The 22590-nt window shown below is 43.8% G+C and overlaps 1 protein-coding gene and 1 long non-coding RNA gene across 5 annotated transcripts in view; one reads left to right on the top strand and one right to left on the bottom strand.

The window, feature by feature from the left end:
• The window catches only part of ARHGAP23 (Rho GTPase activating protein 23), a 131174-nt gene that overhangs the window by 30690 nt on the left and 77894 nt on the right, over positions 1–22590 (top strand). The window lies entirely within an intron of this gene.
• Positions 1–22590, bottom strand: part of LOC138143106 (uncharacterized) — a 67400-nt gene that overhangs the window by 43519 nt on the left and 1291 nt on the right. For both annotated transcript variants that reach the window (XR_011163609.1, XR_011163608.1), the window contains exon 2: positions 1734–1886. This is a non-coding gene — a long non-coding RNA (uncharacterized lncRNA). The remainder of the gene's footprint in view (positions 1–1733; positions 1887–22590) is intronic.

Below are 22590 nucleotides of genomic sequence, written 5' to 3'. Positions count from 1 at the left end.
GAAGAGCATACTACAACTTCAAAGGCTGTAGGAGTTCAGAGAAGGGAGAGGTCAGGGTAGTTTTCATGGAGGAGGCAGGCCTTGACCTTGGTCATGAAAGCTAGATATGATTTGCTTTAGGAGGAGGGTCAGAGGAATGAGAAAGTTATTCAAGACTGATGTGTTTGTTGCTTCATCATATACACACTCCTCCAACCTCCAGTCCTCCCTTCACCCTCAACATATTCCCTGTCCCTTCAAGATGAAAAAGTCAGTGTGAAGAAGGTTTCACCCAAAGATGGTAGAAAGGACAAGACTGAAGTTAGACTTCACAGAGGCAGCTAAGTGGTACAGTGGAAAGTGTTGTATTGGCAGGCTCTAGCCTCTGGCATGACTCTCCTGATTCCCACTGGCACTAGCTGGATGGGGACCCAGAGCGCTGCTGCTACTATGACACCCTTCAGAGACACCCTTTAGGACTACGTATGTCTTTCCAAAGCTATAGCTCATGAGCCCCCGCTGGTGTACTTTCCCTATGATTATCAGTTGATATCAATTAGCCAGGGCAACTGGGTGGTGAAATGGATAGAGGGCAGAGCCTGAAACCAGGAAGACTCATCTTTCTGAATTCAAATCTGGCCTCAGATACTTCCTAAACCCTGGGCAATTCACTAATCCTGTTTGCCTCAGTTTCCTCATCTGTAAATAGAACTGGAGAAAAATGGCAAACAATTCCAGTCTCTTTGCCAAGAAAACCCCAAATGGGATCATGAAGAATCAGACACAACAGAAATGATTAAGTGACAACAACAATAAATCAATTAGCCAGTCAGATTTCTAATTATCCTTTAATTAGGATGTATTTTTTAAAGGGGTTTAACAGTAGGAACAAAACATTCCCTCTAAAAGTCTGTAACACCCTCCCATAAGTGCCTGAGGATTATAGGAGAAATTAGGCATGTGGCAAAGGGGTTAACTGGATCCTCTTGGGAGTCCCTTTGCCAGAGTCTTTTAAATGTTCCTTTCTTGAGAGTCAGTATAACTTTCTTCCAAGTTCTTTGTAGAGACCTGAAGCCACCTTTCCTCAGTGTGTCTAATCTGACTTTGGCTCCTGAAGAAGACATTGCATGAACTATTTCAGGGACATTGTCAGGACTAGGATGCCAGTGGGAAACCTCAAATCTTCTGGCCTGTCAAAGTTCACAAGGCCCTCCTTTGGTTAGGGAGGGGAAGGAGAAGGAGAGAGACACAGAAGGGTTTTACCCAGAATAATCTTCTCACTCTTCCCTCTGCCAAGGGATTCCTTCTCAGAGGTTCTGCTCTCTAGGCTGCCAAACACACCAAATGCTTCATTTCAAATTATCTTTCTGATTTTATACAAGTTTCATAGATTATGACCAAATCTCTTCAATTAACCCTTGTAAACTTTCTGGGCAACATCACTCTATTCCATTCAACAATAACTTTATGAATAAAACATTTATTAAACTCTTGCTGAGTGCAAAGCATTGCTAAGTGCTCAGAATACACATAGAAAAGTAAGACAGTGCCAGCTATCTGGAAGAGAGACAAACACATAGGGAAGGTTTCAGCTACAAGTCAGATGGAAATGTCTCATGGTCTTTAGGGTACAGGAGCAAAGCAGATGGCAACACCTCTTCTTTAATTTTATTTCCACTAATAAAATCATATCAGTTTCAGAGGTTAAATCACACGACAGTGTCCAGGATTTTAGTGGCAAGAACTTTACTTACTAGGTTTTCAGTAGCTGTGGCTGTAGGCCCTATAGAAGCATTTGCCAGGCTAGATCTCCACAGAGGTTGCTTCCCAAGTTGATGGTTGAGGAGGCTAGACTGAATTCATTCCTGTTTCTGAGCTTCAGGGTCCTGGGCTGTCTCCATCAAGGCCTGTGGGGGAGATGGGGAGCCTGGTTTGATTTGCCCGGCAAATGCTGTGTCCGATCTCCCTCAGGGTGCTTCCACTAGGCTGGCTTGCCTGCTCTGTAGATGGCAGCTGATTGGCCAAAAGCATTTGACTTCTAAACTGATTACACTGGGCATCTAGGTGATAGACACAGCTGATAGAACTGAACAGCAACAGTCAAGGGGAGCTAGGTGGCCCAGTGGATGGAGTGCCGGGCCTGGAGTCTAGAAGACTCATTTTCATCAAATCTGGTCTCTGACACTTCCTAACTGTGTGACCCTAGGCAGGTCACTTAACTCTGCCTTCCTCAGTTTCCTTATCTGTCAAATGAGCAGGAAAAGGAAATAGCAAACCACTCCAGTATCTTTGCCAAGAAAACCCCAAATGGGGTCACAAAGAGTCTGACACATGACTGAAAATGACTAAACAGAATTGATTACGACTTTTTGCGCCTATTCTAAAGCCTTTAATTGTTTAATTCAATAGAAGTGTTTTTACCTGGTTAAGGTATCAGGGGATAATATCTTGTTAGTTATTTCAAGTTGTTAAGGTGATTGAATGATTAATGGATCAATTGATTTTTAATCTAGGTGTGTAACCCTGCTCAAGTTAGTTAACCTCTCCCAGCCTCAGTTTCCTGATCTGTAGAATGGGGTTTCAGCTGTGTCATGATGGGAACTTGTTTGTTGAGAGGTTAGGGAGGGACTAAGGTACTGGGTTGAAGGGTTCATGCTGCTTTCTTCCTCTCTTACCTTCTACTCTGTCTCTACTGCCTCACTCCCCAGAAACCTAGAACCTCAGGGACAGAAGGGGTTACAAGTCATCAGATAGTACACCCCTCTCACACGTGTGGAAGAGCACTCAAGCAGCATGAATACCAGAGAATGTTGTGGGCAGGGGCCCTCTTGTCTGACAGATCCTAGGGCTTGGTATGTGTCACCTAGTTTCACCCCCTCCCTGCTCCCATCATGCTGTGGGGCGAACCACTTAGGGCTCTGAGTTGCATAGGGTCCAGCTCCGAAGCTTCTAAGAAAGGGCTAAGAGCCTCTCCTTCATGGGACTCCCCAATGGGAGATGTCTATGGATTTATTATTTTGTATCCTACTTACATATTGGCCTCTAGCTCTTCCCCTTCTCCCACTATCCTTGTCTAAGGAGTCTCAAGCCAGGCTCTCCTTCCTTCCTGCCTTACTCCTCAAGCTCCATTTCATGATCCCTCCTCCCTCATCTCTAGCATGGCAGGGGGAGGGGATACTGCCCCAGATGGCCCTGCCTCTTCTATTCATAGCTCAGGCGGCTGACATGTTTCACATACTTGACATTTCTGATGTCTGGCCCCAGGGATGCTGCCCCCACCCCTCCCTGCCAGCCTCCTCTTAGTGTTCTCACTTCAGGGTTGACAGGGACCTCAGAGATCAAATGGTCCATTACACAGAGGAGGAGACTAAAGTCTAGAGAAGGGAATGACTTGACCAAGGTCACATAGCTAGTAATCAGGGCTAGAATCCAGGTGTTGTGACTTCAAGTTCATGGCAATGTAAGGTGATGGTGGAAGTAGACAAGATATGGGAGTGTGTGTGTTAAGGATCTGGCAATCAATCAATCAATAGTCATTTTATTAATCAATTTCTGTGTGCCAGGCACTGTGCTAAGCACTGTGAATACAAAGAAAGAAGCAAACGGTCCTTGCCCTCTTGATCTAATGGGGAAGACAACCCATACTATTTATTTGTGGGTTGTACATACAGGATACGCATAAAGTAGATGGAAGGAACCTTAATAAGAAAGGTTTTAGGGAGTAGAAGCAGGACCTCCCCAATTCATGTAAAAGGGGATTCTGAACAAACTTTGGAGCTACAGAACCCACAAAATGACACAGAGAAGCTAACTTCCTGCAGGGGACAGCCCAGCAGGCCGGCAGGGCTGGGAGCCGAGCCCAGGCCTGAGTGAGCCAGAGGTTTTAGCCCCAGGGTGGGCCTGACCAGCCCCCGGCTGGAGGGACTCCAGATCACCAGCAGCTGTGGCTGTCTCTATAATTATCAACACATAGATGCTAAGGACAAAGTGAGAGGTCAGTGCAGCGTGGACTTTGGGACCCAGTAGTTGGGAGTGCATTGGCTTTTGCCCCGGGGCGAGGGATGCCTGGCTGTGCAGCCACCCCCATGTGGCAGCTTCAGCTCCTGGCCTGCAGAGTGTAGGGGGACCAAGCGACCAGTCTGAGGGGTAATCACTCTTGCTTTGACCTGCTTGGATCTGGATTGCAGTCTGGGGTAGAAGTCCTGGGGTGTGTGTCCAGCTTGCCAGAGCATATGGAGGCTTCAGCAAGAACACCCAACCTCTGGCAGCCGAGAAAACCCCAGTGTTTGGTACAAAGCTCCCCTGTCTGGTAGCAGAGTCCTACTGTGGCAAAAAGCCCAAAAGTCAAGTAATTGAGTGGCAACATGACCAGGAAAAGGAAACAAAGCAAACAGAAGAATCCAACATTAGACTCCTATTTTGGGGACAAAAAGGATCAACGCATGGAACAGGAGGAAGACAGTGAAATCAGAACTCCTGCACCAAAAGCTTCAAAGGGAAATATGAGCTGGTTATAGGCCATAGAGGACCTTAAGAAGCAGATAAGAGAAGTGGAGGAAAAATTGGGAAGAGAAATGAGAACAATGCAAGAAAATTATGAAATGAAAGTCAACAGCCTGACTGAGGAAAATAAAACCTTAAAAAATAGATTAACTCAAATGGCAAAAGAGGCTCAAAAAGGCAATGAGGAGAAGAATGCCTTAAAAAGCCAAATTTGCCAGATGGAAAAAGAATCTCAAAAGCTCAATGAGGAGAATCATTGCTTCAGAATTAGATTGGAGCAAATGGAAGCTAATGACTTTATGAGAAATCAAGATGCTGTTAAACAGATCCAAACAAATGAAGGAATAGAAGGCAATGTGAAATATCTCATTGGAAAAACCACTGACCTGGAAAATAGATCCAGGAGAGATAATTAAAAAATTATTGGACTACCTGTAAGCCATGATCAAAGAAAGAACCTAGAAATCATGCTCCAAGAAATTCTCAAGGAAAACTGCCTTGATGTTTTAGAACCAGAAGGCAAAATAGAGGTTGAAAGAATCTACCGATCACCTCCTGAAAAAGATCCCAAAAAGAAAACTCCTAGGAATATTATATCCAGGTTCCAGAATCCCCAGATTAAGGAGAGAATATTACAAGCAGCCAGGAAGAAACAATTTGAATATTGTGGAAACACAATCAGGATAACCCAGGATCTGGCAGCTTCTACACTGAGGGATCAAAGGACTTGGAATGTGATATTCCGGAGGTCAAAGGAGCTGAGATTAAAACCAAGAATCGCCTACCCAGCAAAACTGAGTATCATGTTTCAGGGGAAAATATGATCATTCAGTGGAATAGAGGACTTTCAAGCATTCTTGATGAAAAAACCAGAGTTGAATAGAAAATTTAACATTCAGATACAAGAAGCAAGAGAAGCATGAGAAGGTAAACAGGGAAAAGAAATCATAAGTAACTTATCAAAGTTGAACTATTAACATTCCTACATGGAAAAACAATCATTGTAACTGATGAAACTTTTCTCAGTATGAAAATAGTTGAAGGGAATAGAATTATACATATATATGCCTATATAGGAGGGTATGTGGGCATATGAATACATATGTGAATGTGTGTATATCTTTTTACAGGTATACATAGATAGAGGGCACAGGACCAATTTAATAGGAAGGGATGATACTTAAAAGGTGAATTAAGAGGTGAGAGAGGAATATGATGAGAGGAGATGGGGAAAGACCGAATGGGGTAAACTATCTCATATAGAAGAGGCAAGGGAAAATGGTTACAATGGAGGGGAAGAATAGGAAGGCAAAAGGAAATGGGTCAACCTTATTCTCATTGAATTTGGCTTGGGAAGGAAATGAAATACACACTAAATAGGGTATCTCACCCTACAGGAGAGTGGGGGGGGAAGGGATGAGAGGGGGGATGATGGAAGGGAGGGCGGGCTGGGGAGGAAGTTGGAAGCACCTACTTTTGAAAAGGGACAGGATCAAAGTAGAGAATAGAACAAGTGGGAGGTGGGATAGAAGGAAGGGAAATATGATCAGTCTTTTACAATATATCTGCAATGTTAATGTTTTGCATTAGCTACACATGTACAACCTATGCTCAACTGCTTTTCTTCCCAGTAAGGGTGGGTGACAAGGGAGGAAGGGAATGAATCTGTAATTCAAAGTTTTAAAATCAAATGTTTTAAAATATATATATATGTATACTATTATTAATACTATTTTACATGTAGTTGGGAAATAAGATATACAGGCACTGGGGCATAGAGATCCACTGGAAAAATCGAAGGGGGTATGGGAGAAAATATAGGAGAGAGCAGATTGGAGGAGGGGATATCCTGTAGGACTGCTATTTTGGGGAGGTGGGTAGGGGAAAAACGGGAAGAAAATTTGTAACCCCAAATCTGGCGGAAATGAATGATGTAAATCAGAAGTTAATAAAGCATTAAAAAAAAATGTTTTAGCAGTTAAGGGGACCCGGAAAGGTCTCCTCCATCAGGTGGCATTTGATCTGAGTCCTGAAGAAAGCTGGGGAAGCAGAAAGGTTGAGATGAGGAGGGAGAGCATTCCAAGCATGGGGGACTGCCAGTAAAAAGGGATAAGTGTCCTGTGCACACAACAGGAAGTAGCTCAGTGTCTCTGGGTAATGGAGTGAGTGTATGGAGGGGAACAAAGAGTAAGAAGACAAGAAATGTAGCAAAGCTCCAGGAAGGGTTTTAAATACTAAACAAATGACCGGAGATATTTCCTCCTGGAAGTAATAGGGAGCCATTGCAGTCTTGAGGGGGTGGAGGTGACCTGATTAAATTTACACTTAAGGAAATTGCTTTGGCAGCTGGGTGGAGGATGAATGGGGAGGGACTTGAATCAGAAAGACCAGTTAGAAGATTATGAAAATGATCAAGAAGAGAGGTGATGACAGCCTCAAATAAGATAACCAGAGTGCAGAGACCTCTATAAGATGTTGTCAAGGTTTAAAAAAAAAGACAAAATTTGGCAAATAACTGGATATATTGGATGAGTGAGAGTGGAATTGAAGATGACAATGAGGTTTCAGGCCTGGATGACTGAGGATGGTGGTGCTTTTATGCAGTAAAAGGGAAGTTTGGAAGAGGGAAAGATTTTGCTGAAAAGAAAATGAGATCTGTTTTGACCTTTTTGAAGTTTCTAAACAAGAACTGAGGGCAGCTATGTGGTGTAGTGGCTAGAATGATAGGCCTGGAGTCAGAAAGAATGGAGTTCAACTCTGGGCTCAGACACTTAGTACCTTGTGTGACCCTAGGTAAGTCACTTTACCCTGTTTGCCTCAGTTTCCTCATCTGTCAAATGAGCTGGAAAAGGAAATGGCAAACCATTTTAGTATCTTTGCCAAGAAAACCCCAAATGGGGTTACAGAGTCAGACACAACTTTAAATGACTGAACAAATTAGAGTCAGAAGACATATATTCAGAAATGTCCAGTAGGTAGCTGATTATGTGGGATTGGAGCTTGAGAGAGACTGAGGCTAGATAAATAGATCTGGGAGTTATTTGCAAAGGGATAACAGTTGAGCAACTCTGTCTAATCAAGGCCTCTTCCCAGCACCCATCTGCCCCACTTCACAGAAGTGAAGAAAGAGGAAAAGCCAAGTGCCTGCATCTGTATCATGACTCTGGATAATTAAAAATGGAGTTTCTTTCCTCAACCTCAATCTAGATCCTGGTATCTGACCTTTCCTATGTTTTCCTTAGGGATGGAGACAGCTCAGGAAATGGGGGGTGGGTTAGGGAGGATTGGTGGCCAATAGGCAAATAGGAAGCAGACCCTTTCCCCTTTCTCACATGGGGGTCTAACCTAGATGAATTTGGTCTCCTGAGACCAGGATATTCCTGAACTTCTCTGAGAGGAAATATTCAATTAATTTCAACAAGCATTTATTAAGCATTTGTGCAGGGCACTGTGCTAAGGGCTCAAAGAACAAAAAAATATCCCAAACAATTCCTGCTTCCAAGACACTTACAAAGGGGAAAGGTGAGGGAACAAGATTGTGTCGGGGTGGGGAAATGTATAAAAATCAGTAGCTCTTTCTGGTTATCAATAACTATGCATATTGTCTCATTTGATCTCATTCTAATGACTCTCAGATTTATCTTTTTAATGTGTATATGTGTGTGCATGTTCACATGCATGCATATACACACATATTTACATGTATACACATATACATGTGTGTATGTGTGTGTGGTATGTATATGTGTACACATACACAGTTTTGGTCTTTCCCCTGAGATCTAGTCCTGCTGACCCCTGCCTGCCCATTGAAAATTTCGAGCTGAATGTACCATAGGCCCCTCATTAAACTCAACATATCCGAAACAGAAATCATGCCTTTCCCCAGACCTACCCTCTTCTACTTTTTTTCTTTTTTGCTTTTTTAGAGGAGGTAAGGTAGGACAACTGGGGTTAAGTGACTTGCCCAAGGTTGCACAGCTAGCTTTGTGTTAAGTGTCTGAGGCCCAATTTGAACTCAGGTTCTCCTGACTCCAGGGATGATGCTCTATTCACTGAGCCACCTAGCTGCCCCACCCTCTTCTACTTTCAAAGGCACCGTCTTTCTCCTAGTTACCCAAGTTCACAATCTCATCATCTTCCCTTTTGACTCCTCATTCTTCCTTCCCCCATCTCTTCAATTAGTTGCCAAATCTAGTCTCTTCCACCTCCACAATTTCTCTGAAATCGTTCATCTTCTTTCTCTCCCACAGAGCCATCACCCTACTTCAGGACCTTTTTTGTTCAGTCATTCTTCAGTTATGTCCACCTCTTCATGACCCTTTTTTTGTTTTGGTTTGGTTTGGTTTTCTTGGCAAAAATACTGGGGTGATTTGACATTTCCTTCTCCAGCTCATTTTACAGATGAGGAAACTGAGGCAAACAAGGTTAAATGACTTGCCTTGGGGTCACAGAGTTAGTGTCTAAATCAGGATTTGAACTCAGTTCTTCCTGACTCCAGGGGTGGTGCTGTATCCATTGAGCCACCTCACTGCTATTGCAATATCCTTCTAACTCAGATGTCAAGTTGTCCTCTACAGAGTTGCCAAAGTGATTTTCCTAAAGTCTAAGTCTGACTATGTTACTCCCTTGCTCCATAGACTCTCTACTGGTTCCCTGTTACATCTTGAGTCAAGTATAAACTGCTCCTCTTCTTTCATTTAAAGTCCTTTACAACTTGCTCCCAACCTATCTTTTCAGACTTGTTATTAAATATATTGCTCACCTTCATGTACTCTAAGGTCCAGTCAATTTCACCTTCTTAGGTGAAACCTTTCTTGATCTCTCTAACTGCTAGTGCCCTCTCTCCTAAAATCATCTCATTTCTATTTTGTTTACATCCATATGAGAGGTTAAATGGTTCACCCAGGATCACAATCAGGTCTTCCTGACTCCAGGTCCAGCACTCTATACCAGGAATTTAGGAATCTGGAGAGGGGGGGAAAGCATGGAGTCTTAGAGCTGAGGGTTGATGTTTACTACCCTTCCATGGGTGTCTCTGTGGGTTGGCAGAAGCTGTAACTACTTGGTTGACAGAGGCCAGGAAAAGGAGGGCAGGGCATGGATGGGTATTTGGAGGATGAGGAAGACATCTCAAGCTCATTTCAAGTTTTTATGCCTTTGTTAAACTTCTACTTTTCACAAGGCATAGTGCTAGGGACTAGGAGGAAAGCTTTCCCTGCCCTCAAGGACCTTACATTCTACTGGAGGTGGTGGTGATAGTGTGATACAACATATACATAGATAAGCAAATCACAAGATAATTTTGGTGTGGGGGGAGGGGAGGAGTGGGGAAAGATAGAGGTGGATAGGAAGAAAATTATTCCTGTCCTGAGAAGAGAAGGGGACTTAATCTTTAGCCCTTCTATTTCTAGAGCTCTTGTCCCATAACCAGGGAGATTATGGGAAGGTTCTTATTCTGAAAGTGTGTTCTTCAAGTTGTTCCTTGAGGATCAAATGAAATACTATTTGCAAAATGCTTAACAGTGCCCTGCACTTAAAAAAGGCCTGTTCCTCTTCCTTTTTCTTGCTCCATCCCTCTCAGACAGCCCCTCTTTTAACACCTCTCCTCCTCCTGCCCCAGTGGAAGGGGATGAGGACAGCCAGTGCTAGGGATGGACCTCAGCTCAGGATTTCATCTGCATGTTGGCACTCATACTTAGGAGACGTTGTTACTGGTGAGCCACCTTCTCCAGAAAAGATCCTCAGATGAGGGTGATGTTGGCATTGTGGCTTAAGGCAGAAGGAGACAGTTGCTTGTGCTTGAGAAAATCTATTGAGTGATAACAGGGAGGAGAAGGACGGGCTGACTTGGGCACAGGCTGGGAAGGGACTGGAGTGAGGGGGTGGGTAGTTTCAGGGGCAGGGCTGAGAACCACTCCTTACCAAGCAGCCCTAAGTGCCCTGAGGAAACTTATGGAAGCTGCTTAGACCTGCCCAGGGAGGGAGGTGTGGCCTAGCCTTGGCTCTGTCTGACTTCTCCTCTTGCTCCTCATTGCCCATGCACCTGTTGCCCGGGTTCATTTCTCTCCTGGTGGTCATGAAACTGGAAAGACTTATCAAATGACCCCGATGGCAGAGCAGAGTAATCCTGGTCTTGGAATTTTCCCCTTTGTCTCTATCAGGCCAAGAAAGAGCTATGGGGTCTTGATCCACAGTTTAAGAATTGCTGAAGGGGTCTTGAGTGGAAGAAGTTTAAGAAACTGGTCTACAGAGGCAGGGTGGTGGGAGTGGGGAAGATTGGGCAAGTACTGCAGAGAAAGAGTATTGAGCCTGGAGTTCAGAGACCCAGGTGCTGCTATTTCCTAGCTGGGTGACGCTGAGAAAATTACTTCATCTTTCTAGGTCTCAATATCTTCATCAGTAAAATGAGTAGGTGGGACTAGAGAAGGTCCCCTTTCATTCTGGGATCAGTGACTTTGGGAGGCCCTGTCCAGTAGTTTGGAGAAGAGCCTTGAGAGGTTATTTCCATCATTCCCCTGCCTAGACAGGGCTGTCCCTAGCCATAACCCAGGCCAGACAGTGTTCTCTTTAAATAATCTGGTTGTTTTGGGAATGGGAATTTAGCTTTCTTCTATTATTTCTTTTCCCCAACGATCTAACTTAGTGTCCTAGATTGTAGCTCTAGAGCTGAGAAGGCCCTCAAAAAGTCAACCAGTCCAATCTCATGAGTCCACTCTCATTTTACATATGAGGAAACTGAAACTGGAGAGATGAATGACTTGTCCAAGATTACACAGCTAATAAGAGGGATTTGAACTCCTAGGCTGTGACTTGGGGGGGCAGTTAGGTGGTGCCATAGTGTATAGAGTGCTGGGCCTGGAGTCAGGAAGACTCCTCTTCCTGAGTTCAAATATGGCCTCAGATACTTCCTAGCTATGTGACTCTGGGCAAGTCACTTAACCCTTTTTGCCTCAGTTTCCTCATCTGTAAAGTGAGCTGGAGAATGAAATGACACAACCATTTCAGTGTCTTTGCCAAGAAAACCCCAAATGGGTCAGAAAAAGTCAGACATGACTGCAAATGACTGAACAGGTGTGACTCTAAGTTCATTGTTGCTTTCTATTGTCTTTCTGCCTCCCACTTCAATTTGTTAGTCATCAAACATTTATTAGGAGTCTACTCTGTGCCAAGCATTGTGCGAAGCACAGGGGACACAGAAAAGGCAAAAAATACTGTTTCTGCTGTAAAGGAGTTCCCATCCTAATGGAGGAAACAGCAAGGTAAATAATGAGGTTTATACAAAATCTGCTCAGAGTGGGCAGAAGGACATCTCAAAAGGAAGGTGAGGTGGGGAATGAGGCCTTCTACAGAAGGTGAGATTTGAGTTGTCTTGAAGCCAGGAAAGTAGGTAGAAGAGAAGAAGGAGAGAATTCTAGGCTTGGGGGACAGCCAGGGAAAAGTCACAGAGCATTAAAGACAACAGGTGGGATGTTGTGTTTGAGGAATGGTGAGAAGGCAGGTGTTGCTATATCTTAAAGTATTAGATTGGAAGAGCAGGAAGGAGTCAGGTTATGAAGGGTTTTTTAAAATAGCATTTTATTTTTTCCAATTACATGTAAAAATAATTTTTACTATTCATTTTTTATAAAATTTTGAGTTCCAAATTTTCTCCCTCCCAAAGATGGTGAGTAATTTGATATGTCATAAATATGCAATCATGTAAAACTTATTTATGAAGGGTCTTCCTTCCTTCCTTCCTTCCTTCCTTCCTTCCTTCCTTCCTTCCTTCCTTCCTTTCTTTCTTTCTTTCTTTCTTTCTTTCTTTCTTTCTTTCTTTCTTTCTTTCTTTCTTTCTTTCTTCCTTCCTCCTTCCTTCCTTTGTTCCTTCCTTCCTTCCTTCTTTCTTTTGCTTTTTGGAGGGCAATTGGGGTTAAGTGACTTGCCCAAGGTCACACGGCTAGTTTTTTGTGTGTGTGTGTTGTGTCTGAGGTCACATTTGAACTCAGGTCCTCCTGACTCCAGATCCAGTGCTCTATTCACTGTGCCACCTAGCCACCCCTTGTGAAAGGTTTTTAATGCCAAAAGAGAACATTTTATATTTGATCATGGGGGTAAAGGGAACCACTGGAGTTGATTGAGTAAGAAGTTGATGTGGTCAGATCTGTGCTTTAGGAAAATCTCTTGGGCAGCTAAGTAGAGGATAAATTAGAATGGGGAGAGGCTTGAGTCAGGGAAACCAACCGGAAGGCCAATGCAATATTCTCAGAATGAGATGATGAGCTCATGCACCAGGGTGGCAACTATGTGAGCAGAGAGAAGTGGACATATAGGAGAGGTAGAAGGTGAAGGTAGAAATGACGGGACTTGGCAATAGGCTGGATCTGTGGGGTGAGTACTGTAAACTCCTGGGCTTAACTGAGCAATTGTATTCAGGGTGAATGAGGAATGTGGGTACCAGGAAGTTGGAGATAAGAATAAGGGAAGCCTGAATCTGGCTGGTATGAGGGAGAGAAAAAATGCTAGGATTGTGCCAGCAGGGGGCTCTGCTTTCCACAGACACCTGACTGTGTTAGTGTGGTCAGATGTTACTGGTACCAGTAATTTAGATTTCTGTGGTGTTTTAAGAATTGCAAAGTACTTATCTAAAAGCACTAAGTAGATAGCACAAGTATTATCTGCATTTTCACAGATGAGAAAACTTAAAGTCTAAGAAAAATGAAATGACTTGTTCATGATCATACAACTAGTGTATGTTGGAGTTGGGAATGAGCCCAGATCTCCTGACTCTTAAGTCCCAGCCTCTTTTCACTTCCAACAACACTACATGTCTGGATGAATATGGGTGTGTTATATGAATAAGCACACATATACATATGCATTGTCTGTATGACTATGAAAATCTGGCTGGACAGATTGAGAGACTTACTTATTAAGTGATTACTATTTGCCAAATTCTGTGCAAAGAGCTGGGGATAAGTACAAGTAATACCTGCCCTCAAGGAGCTTACATTTCAAATGGAGGAAGACAACACATGAATCAAAGATGAGAAGGGCAGAGGGGAGCAGAGGCCTGGTTCTTGGTGAGATTAAGGGAAGCTCAACAATCAGATCTGGAGGTGTCTAGGGTGGAGCCAATGAAGGATGAGGATGATGACTGGATTTTAGGCATCACAGTGAGGGGTTCAGTTGGTTAGAATTAAATCCTGGTGGAACCTGGTATTCCATGTTTAACCTATGTGTGGACCAATTACATTTGTCTTGTTTAATGGCCATAGGCTGCATCCATCACAGCAGGTTCCCTCCCTCCCCTGACCCCTCTCTACCCCAACTCACTCCAATCTACCTCTCAAATGCATACCTTGGACCCCAGAGTCATGAACACAAAGTTCACATAACCTCATTATGCATTCATTCATTACTTATTTTTAAAATAGATTTTCACTCTTATCTTTTCTTTTATATTACCAAGATTTCCCCCCTCTATCCCTTACCCTTCCCTATCCCAGAGAACCATCCCTAATAACAAAGAATGTTTAAAAAAAAAAAAGGAAAAAGAATAAGAGAAAAAAATCATCAAAACTGATAAATAATACATTTTTAAAACCGGATATTTTGATACTCCTTATATCCAAGGGCTTCCCCCTCCCTGGTCCACCTGCCTAAGCCATGGAGGAAATCGGCTTATTATATTTCTTCTTTAGGGTTAAGCTCGTTTTTAATTATCTCATGGCAGTAATTTTTTTGCATCTCTGTAGTCACTGTCCATGGTGTTTTCTTGGTTTTGCTTACTTCACTTTGTATCAGTTCATGTATATTTTTCTTATAATACTAACTGTAACAGTGTTACTCTTGCCAGACTTAGAAAGTGTCTCTCTTGTCATGACTCGAGCTTCCTAAGATTGGGACATTGTAAATATCCCCCTTCTTTGTTCCTCTGCCTCCCTGTTCCCAGTCCCTCATCTTCCTCCCCTTCATAGCTTCGCTACTACTCCTTTGTGCTCCCCTTTGTCTCTGTCCCTTCTTTTTTTTTTTCTTTTTGGAGGGGGGAAGACAGGGCAATTGGTGTTAAGTGGCTTGTCCAAGGTCACACGGCTAGTAAGTGTTAAGTGTCTGAGCTCTGATTTGAACTCAGATCCTCCTGACTCCAGGGCCAGTGCTCTATTCACTGCGCCACCTAGCCTCTGTCCCTTCTTAAGAACATATAAGACATCTGTGTTTGGGCATACCTATCTCAGCCACAAGAGGGTGCTTACTGGGCAGCGATGACAGAGGGAAGTAGTATGTGGAAGTAATTTTTAGGTAGTAAATCACTTGATGCCCTGAGCTCTTTTAATCCAACAACAAGCATTTATCAGGTGCCTACTATTTACCAAGTATAGTGCTGGGCACTGGGTGATACAGAGAGAAAATAGAACAATTTCTGCCCTCAAGGATCTTAATTCTATTGTTGTTGTTCAGTCATTTCAGTCATATCTGAACCACTTGGGGTTTTCTTGGTAAAGATACTGGAGTGGTTTGCCATTTCCTTTTCCAGCTCACTTTGCAGTTGAGGAAACTAAGGCAAACAAGGTTAATTGGGGTTTTCTTGGCAAAAATAATGGACTGGTTTGCCTTTCCTTCTCTAGCCCATTTTAACAGATGAGGAAACTGAGGTAAACAGTGAAGTGCCTTCCTCAGGGTCACACAGCAAGCAAGCATTTGAGGCCAGATTTGAAATCTGGAAGATGAGTCTTCCTGACTTCAGGTCTGGCAGTCTATCCACTGTGCCACCTAGCTGGCTATCTTAATTCTATCAGGGGAGAAAATATATACATATATAAGTTTATAAAGATAAATACAAAGTGATAAAGGAGACACTAGTATCTGGGTATTAGAAAAGGCTTTCTCTAGAAGGTGGCCAAGAAAGCAGAAGTAAGGAGGGGGTGTGTTCTGGGCAAGGGGCACAGCCACTACAAAGGCATGGAGATGGGGAATAGAGTGGTAGGTGTGAGGAACTGTAAGAAGGCCAGTTTGACAGGGCTGGAGTATAGAAAATGGGGTAATATATAATAAAGTTAGAAAGGTTGATTGGAGCCAAGTTGTGAAGGGCTCTAAATGTGCAAGAAAGGAATTTATATTTAATTCTGCAGGTAATAGAGAAGTTTATTGAGTAGGGGAATGACATAGTCAGCTTTATACATTAGGAAAATCGATTTAGTAGCTATGAGGTAGATGAATTGAAATAGGGAGAAAGCTGTTGGGATAGTCCAGGAGAAAGATGACTGGGCCTACAGCAGTGTGGTGGCCATGTGAGTGAAGAGATGTGATAAATGATGTGGAGAAAGAAATGATAAGATTTGGCAGTTGACTGACTATGGGGTGAGGGTGGGGTGAGGGAAAGGGGATCTAGATCTCATCTTTGGGGAACTCCTGTTCAAACAAGGGAGCTAGGTCATGTGCCCAGGAGACCGATGGAGGAAAAATGAACAACGGCAGTATTTAGGTAATAGAAAGGAATGGACTGGGGATGAGAAGATGAATTTGTGTCTGATTTTTGCTACTTGTTGCCTTTAGGGTCATTCATTTCCCTTGTCGGACCTCAATTATCATCTCTAAGGTCCTAGCCAACTCTGACAGCATGTGTTTATGGAATAGGGTTAACTTTGTGGATATTGGTGCTGGGAGTGGGGCAGAGGAGGAAGAGAAGGGAGAGAAGAATAAAGAGGAGGGGGAAGAGAGGGGGAGGGGAGGATGAAAAGAAGGAGAGGAGGGAGGAGGAGGAAGAAGAAGAGGAAGAGATAAAAGGGAAGGTAAAGGGTGGAGTTAATCTGGGAAGGCTTCCTGGTAAAGGGGGAGGGGATTCAAAGCAAGTCTTCCCCTCCCCCTTCCTCATATGACCAAGAAAATGCCTTTATGTTTATTTTGTGGTTGGACTCAGGACTCGCCCTTTCTGAAACTGCTCATTTCTCACAAGCTGTGGGCTCCATGGTCATCTAGGCCTGTGGGGAAAGGCTGATTATTTCCCTCCTCCTGCCTTCTGCCTCTCCTCCCCTCCCTTGACTTCTCCTCCTCTCTCCAAGGCCCCTCCCCTTTATTTTCATATTGGGGAAGCTGGCTCCACTGCTGTGGCAGTGGTAGGGATAGGGGACTGGGCCAACCTGGCACCTTTGCCATCCTCCCCTCTCTATCTTGGGAACCTCAGATGGACGAAGCCTTAGTGTCCTATAGATGCCATGGGAGAAGACTGGGGTTACTTGTCTAGAGCCCCCTTCTACTCCAACCCTAGTGAATAAGCTCAGTGGTTATTGAGGCTTCCTCCCCCACATTCTCCCAGGTTCTGTGGGTAGGGAGCCAACTCAGTGGCACTGAAAGTGTGTCATCATGTCTGAGTGTATCTAAATGTATCTGTGTGTATGCATCTATCAGTCCATTTATGTGCCTTTTGCTCATTACCTGTGTGTCTGAATGTATTTACTGTGTCTCAATATCCTTGCAAAATACAATAGAAATAACTTTTACATTGTTTGTTGTTTTGAGTTATCTGTGCGATTTTTTACTCTCCTATTCCTTCCCATATCTTTGTTGGGATAATTAAAATATGCCTGTACCCTACCTTCCTGGTCCCATTGCCCAGGAACTCTGGGCAAGAACTTTCCTCTTCCATATACATGCATCTCTCTCCTACTATCCATCTAGGAATAGAGAACTAGAGTATATTTTTTGAGGCATTCAGGGTTAAGTGATTTGCCCAGGGTCACACAGCTAGTAAGTATCAAGTGTGAGGCCAGATTTGAATTCAGATTCTCCTGACTCCAGGGTTGGTATTCTATCCACTGAGCCACCTAGCTGTCCTGAGAATTTGTTATATTATATTTCGTTTTCACTGGCTATCTGTCCTGCCTGGAATGCTCTCCCTCTTCATCTGCATGTCCTGGCTTCCTTCAAGTCTCAGTTAAAGTCCTGCTTTCTACCAGAAACCTTTCCCAGTTCTTCTTAAACTTAGTCCCTTCTCTTTGAGATTATTGTGAGTTTATCCTGTCTATATCCTGTTGGCACAAAGTTTTTTGTGTATTGTCTCTCCAATTAGACCTCCAGCTTCTTGAAGACAAGATCTGATTCTGCCTCTCTGTATCTCTCACCAGTGCTTAGCTGAGCACAGTGCCTGGCACAGAGGAAGCCTTTATAAATGCTAGTTGATTTATTGATTGATGGTGATTGATGTAGTACCTGCTCAATAAGTGTCTGTTGAAGGAATGAATGAGTGTGTGAGGAAATGTATGAATGGAGACAGAAGGGAACTATATGAGAGCTGAAGATTCATAAATCTGTGGAGTCAACCAGGGTGGGGGCTGCTAGTCAAGTCCCTGATCATAAGTGTTGTAGGAGCAGATCAGAAGTTAAGATGAAAGTTGAACCCAGGTGTTACCCCAGGAACCTTGAAGGACAATCACTGGGGATGCTGAGTATGTGGGAAGAGTGACCCAACAATGCAAACCAGAGGGAGACCAAGCCCCAAAGGGGGACTCCAAAGGGGCACCTTGGTTATCCCCTTGCCTCTGGGCTCCTTTGCTCTTTGTGACTTGGGAAGATGGGGTGGGGGTGGGGAGAGGGGTGCAGGGACTAGACAGTCTTGCTTGGCTGGCTTAGTGGCTTGGCTTGTTGGGGCATGTCAGGCAGGGGAGCCACGGGACAGGCAGTGCTGGGAACCAGGCTCCCATTGTGGGGTAAAAGGGCGGGGAAGGGACTGAGGGGGTGGTTGTCCTTGAAGGAGGGGACTGGGGCAGGGGTTCATAGGCACGGGGATGGAACATGAATGGAATTTGTTTGGTATCACATTTTGTACATGCCTGCTGAATGCGCAATTGGCTTGGTTTGTGGGACTGGGTGTGATTTGGAGTGTGTGTGTGTGTGTGCATGTGTGTGTGTGCATGTCCGTGTGTGCATGTGTGCATGGGTGTGCGCTTGTGTGTGCGCATGAGTGTGCGCACGCTCATGGGCTGGAGCATTGCTCCAGTATAGTGAACCCTTGTGATGCTCTGTGGCTGTTGGAGTGTGTTTAATGTTGTAACTCTCTGGCTCTGTCTCTCTCTCTGCATCTATGTCTCTCTGTCCCTCTCTGCCTCTCTGTCTAGCTGTCTTTCTGTCTGTCTCTGTCGGTCTGTCTGTCTCTGTTTCTGTCTCTGTCTCTCTGTCCCTCTCTGCCTCTGTCTCTGTCTGTTTCTGTCTGTCTGTTTCTGGCTCTGTCTCTCTCTCTCTGTCTATGTCTGTCTCTGTCCCTTTCTGTCTCTCTGTTTGTCTCTGTCTCTGTCTCTCTCTGCATAAGTAGTTATTCAGGATTGTATGGTCTTTAGACCAAGTACTTAGGGTGATTAATGGAGATATACAGCCCACCCCAACCCACACTGAGCTTGCATTTCTGGGAAGGGAAGGGGATCAGATTGAAGGAAGGAAGGAAAAGGGGGTGATTCCCTCAACTACTATCAACATTCCCAAACCTCCTTTTTCTCTCTCTCTATCTCTTGGCCCTTGGATTAGAGGGAAGTTCTCCTTCTTTCAAGGTCATCTCCTCCATTCTCCAGTCTCTGGGTAAGACTTCCTTCTCTACCCCCTTTCCCTCTCCCCCCAGCTCAGCCCAAAGGAATGTCTGTCAAAGTGGTTCTTCTATTGGCTCTGGAGTCCTTGCCTCAACCAAACCATGTGCTCCACACAAGATGTAGGACCCTTCAACCCTTGCTCTTAGGTCTCCCTGATTTTAGAGAGGTAAAGAATTTTGTTACATATTTGAATGGTGGCCAGGTTCACCTATACCCCAAGGTTCTAAAAGATAAGGATCACTATGGGACAGGGAAAAGAAATCCTACAGGAGAAGTCAGGAGGCTCAAATGAGAGGCAGTGAGGGGCAAATGGACAGAGTTAGATTTAGAGTCAAGAAGATCTGAGTTCAAATCCTACATCTGATATTTTCTAGCTGTGTGACCCTGGACAGGTTACTACCTATATGAGCCTCAATTTCCTTAACTGGGATAACCAAACCTCTAGTACCTACCCTGCCAGATTGTTGTGGGGTTTAAATGATATACACATAGAATGTGCTTTGTAAGCTGTAAAATGCTATATAAAGTCAGCTGTGATTATTAGGGACAGGAGCTGAACCTTTTATTTCACTGGTATAAGGAACTTCCTGGTAAGGAAACTAGCAAATTGGAAACTTCTTTGAAAGTTAGAGAGCTGCCCAGGGCAATGAGAATATAAGTGCAGGGTCACATCACCTGTCTTGATCAGAGAGAAGATTTGAAAAAGATCTGCCTGCCCCATCCAAGATCATCTCTCTACCCACAATTCCATGAGGCTTCTCTGTCATTAATATTATGTTGACTAGACATGTTATTTTACTGGGGATAAGGAGCCCTCAGTGAAGAACTTCCTCTACCAGGGAAGACCTGCAGCTTCCTTGAAACTTATAGTCTTGGGAGCAGCTAAATGTCATAGTGGATAGAGCACTGGCCCTGGAGTCAGAAGGACCTGAGTTCAAATGTGGCCTCAGGCACTTACTAACTGTGTGATCTTGGGCAAGTCATTTAATCCCCATTGCTTCCCCCAAAGAAACTTAAAGTCTTGGAGAATTGTTGTTTGAGCTTCATTTTCAAAGAGGACCAATGCCACATAAGCCACAGGTGAGAGTTGAGTGAAGGTAGACACCAAAGATAAATAAGCAGCCCTGAAAATGGCTGGACAGCCCTGACACCAAAGGTGGTAGTCCTCCCTGAGTGCCCCATACTATTGGGGAATGAATGAGATAAAGAGATGGTAACTAAATATCCAGAAAAGAAAGAAGTGATCACAGAGAGCCAGAATGACTTCAAGAATAGGTCATGCCAGATTAAACTAATTTCCATGTCTAATAAAGCTGGTAGATCATAGGAATGCTGAAGGTGGTAGAAGATACCTAGATTTTAGAAAAACATTGATAAAGTTGCTCATGTTATCCTTGCAGGAAATAAGAGATAAAGAGATGTGGGCTAAACAGGACTGGTTGAACATCTTCAAAATAGGCATTAATAGTTTTAATGTCAGTTCGTAGTTCCCTAGTTGAGTTCCCCAGGGATCTTTGTTTTGCCCCATGCTATTTAACATTTTTTTAGTGATATGGGAAAAAGAATAGACAGCATGCTTCTAATTTTAAGATGACACCAAGCTAGAATGACTAGCTCATTGGGGAATGGGAAGGAATTTGAAAAGACCTTGAACAAGTAGAATGTTGAGTCAAATGGAATAAGATTAAATTTGGTAGTAAATGTAAAGTCTTACTTTTGGGTTTAAGAAGGCAACTTTATAAATATAAGAAGGGGCAGGTATAGTTAGATAGCAGCTGGTCTGAAAAAGATCTGGGGGTTTTAATAGACTCCACACTAGGTATGAGTCAACCGTGTGATGTCAGCTGAAAAAAATGAATGCAATTAATTATGCAATTAATTTTAAGGCAACATTAAGGGAAGTTGTGTCCTTAGTTATGGGGATAATAGTACTGCTGTACTCTGCCTTGATCTGGACCACATTTTGAGAAGGATAATGATAAGCTAGAAAGCATGCTGGGGAGGAGAACTAGATCTTGAAATCATTTAATAAACAAGGCAAAGTATAAAAAATGAACAAACGAACAAAAACAAAAAAGGGGGGCAACTAGGTGGTGCAGTGGATAGAGCATCAGTCCTGAAGTCAGGAGGACCTGAGTTCAAAATAGGATTCAGACACTTACTAGGTGTGTGACCCTGGACATGTCACTTAACCCCAATTGCCTACAAAAACAAAAACAAGGCAGTGTCCAGGATTTAGGGAAGTGATAGTCCCACTCTACTCTGACAATCAGATCACATTTGGAGTACCACATTCAGTTCTGGGTTCAACAATTTAAAAAGGTTTGCTAATAAGCTAAAGAAGTGTTATCAGAAAAAAAAATTTTTTTAATGTTATCAGGATGATGAGAGGACTAGAAATTATGTCCTATGAGGATAGCTGAAGGAACTGGGGATATTTTCCCTGGAAATGAGAAAACTCGGGGGGAAGAGAGGACATGACAGCTGCCTGTCATGTGGAAGAGAAAAAAAAATTTGTTCTGCTCAGCCAAAGAGAACGGAAGTAGGAGCAATGGGTAGAAGGTGCAAAGTTATAAATTTAGACTTGATGTAAGGAAAAATCTATATCACTATCTAAAAATGGAAAAAAAAATGAAGTGTCAGATTTTGAAGATGACATTCTATTATTCTAAAGAGAGCAGTTGCAACAAGAGGCTGGCATTAGACTGCAGAAAAGACTAGTTCACCTCCCCCTTTAGTACCAGCTCTAAGGAAAGGTGGGTCAGAATGAGAGGCATGAGAGTATAATATAGTTTCTCATCCCTTCCTCCCCAGGAACAGTTCCCCTTGTTCATCCTAGGAGACTAGGATGGATTGCCTGAGGGGTAGAGAAAGCTGGGGAGATGGTCAAATAGGAGGGGTGCCAGAAAGTCTGCTGGGTCGTTCTTGGTTTTGGGGGGAGGACTTGGGAGAGGTTGTTGGGTGGGGGGAGGTAGGGCGCCTGTGGCAGGAAGCCTTAGAATAGAATCTCAGCAACGCCTGGTATTTTGAAGCTCTTGGCCCCCCTTCCCCCACCTCCCTCCTTTGCCCACCCCACATTCCTTTCCCAGAGGAAATACTGAGACTTGAGGGAGAGGGACAAGAGGCACCAGAGACCCCTCCCCTTTCTTCCAGATAGTGAGCCTCGGTAGCCCCTCTGAGCAAGTCTTTCTTAGAGGCAGCTGGGAAGAATGGGATGGGGCAGGGGTTGGGGAAGTTGTTTGGTCAACCCCACCCCTCACCTCTGACAGCTTAGCTGTTTGTCTGGCTGAACATCACACATAGCTGTTACATTTTCAGGACCTTTCAGCCTGGGATAGAATGAAAACACCAACACCTTCCTCTCTACTCCCCCGTCTCCTCCCAACCTCTTACCAAGGATTTATTGGATGGTATTTTTGGAGGGCAGGGTAGAGGAAGACTGAATCAGTTGGCTGAAGGAGAGATAGAGGTGGTGGTGGTGGTGGTGGTGGTGGTGGTGGTGGTGCTGTGTGTGTGTGTGTGTGTGTGTGTGTGTGTGTGTGTGTGTGTGTGT

Source organism: Petaurus breviceps, unplaced genomic scaffold, assembly GCF_028583685.1.
Source record: "Petaurus breviceps papuanus isolate PSGF00001 unplaced genomic scaffold, PetGlider_PUasm1.0 90630, whole genome shotgun sequence".
NCBI classification, from domain to species: Eukaryota; Metazoa; Chordata; class Mammalia; order Diprotodontia; family Petauridae; genus Petaurus; species Petaurus breviceps.
Note: the sequence above shows the minus strand (reverse complement) of the source record. Positions and strands in the feature narration are given on the sequence as shown.